This window comes from Euprymna scolopes, chromosome 46 (assembly GCF_053919585.1).
Source record: "Euprymna scolopes isolate OS-2025 chromosome 46, ASM5391958v1, whole genome shotgun sequence".
Classification (NCBI taxonomy): Eukaryota; Metazoa; Mollusca; class Cephalopoda; order Sepiida; family Sepiolidae; genus Euprymna; species Euprymna scolopes.
Genome location: NC_136527.1, coordinates 32,268,648 through 32,270,250, shown reverse-complemented (window position 1 = coordinate 32,270,250; position 1,603 = coordinate 32,268,648).

Below are 1,603 nucleotides of genomic sequence, written 5' to 3'. Positions count from 1 at the left end.
TATTTTTTACCTTTTAAAATGCCGCCCCTTACATGTGCCGCAAATAATATAGGGACATATTTTTTTTATTTATTATTTTTTCTATTTTTAACCTTTTAAAATGCCGCCCCTTACATGTGCCGCTCTTAATATACGGACATATTTTTATTTATTATTTTTTCTATGTTTAACCTTTTAAAATGCCGTCCCTTACATGTGCCGCTCATAATATAGGGACATATTTTTTTTTATTATTTTTTCTATTTTTAACCTTTTAAAATGCCGCCCCTTACATGTGCCGCTCATAATATACGGACATATTTTTAAAATTTTTTTTTATTTCTTAAACCTTTTAAAATGCCGCCCCTTATATGTGCCGCTCATAATATAGGGACATATTTTTAATTTATTTATTATTTTTTTCTATTTTTAACCTTTTAAAATGCCGCCCCTTACATGTGCCGCACATAATATACGGACATATTTTTTTAATTTTTTTTTATCTCTTAAACCTTTTAAAATGCCGCCCCTTATATGTGCCGCTCATGATATAGGGACATATTTTTATTTATTTTTTTTCTATTTTTACCCTTTTAAAATGCCGCCCATTACATGTGCCGCTCATAATATAGGGACATATTATTTATTTATTTTTTATTTTTTTTCTATTTTTAACCTTTTAAAATGCCGCCCCTTACATGTGCCGCTCATAATATAGGGACATTTTTTTATTATTATTTTTGTCTATTTTTAACCTTTTGAAAACTGCTTGTTAACGGCAAGTTAATGAAACACGTGAAAGTACGCCTTTAACAATTTTGTTAATTTGTATGAATTTTGATGAGGATTAGAGTCTTAGATCTCAGGATAGTCTGTCAGCAAACAGAAATATGCCGTGCTGCAGGTGACGTGATTAAAAGTTTCCCTAGATAAATATATGAGAAATGTGTCACATGATATGGCAAAGAAGTATCTCATGTGTTTGAGGATAGAAAAGAGTTTCCAATCTGAATCTGGAAAAAATCTTGAAAGAAGAAACACATTTTAATGCCAAATTACGTGAATACAGTGAAACAATAAAAAATGAATAAAACTATTTAATTAAAAGTTAAATTAATGAAAATGTAAATTCTAACATTTTGTTAACTTTATTTCCCGTTTTCTAACAAAAGAACTAAAGAAATGATTTAACACTAATGTCATGTCATATCGCTGGTGACTTAGATGCATACGTTTACATGATTTAGACATGAGAGAATTGTGTAAATAGCTCAGTAGAAGTAAACCTTATACAACGTATTTTCATCAGATAATAATAGATCAATTATTCTAAGTAGAAAGATTTGTTCACATTAAGAAGTATCTCATGTATTTGAGGATAGAAAAGAGTTTCCAATTTCAATCTGAAAAGAATCTTGAAAGAAGAAACATATTTTTTAATACCAAATTACGTGAATACATGGAAAAATAAAAAATGCAGAATAAAATACTTAATCAAAAGTTAAATTAATAAAAGAATCAATTCGAACATTTTGTTAACTTTATTTCACGTTTGCAGGGATGTGACCTTGCATTTTTTGGATGTTGTCAATCTAAGAGCTTCCAATGCATAAACTGGGCCTTG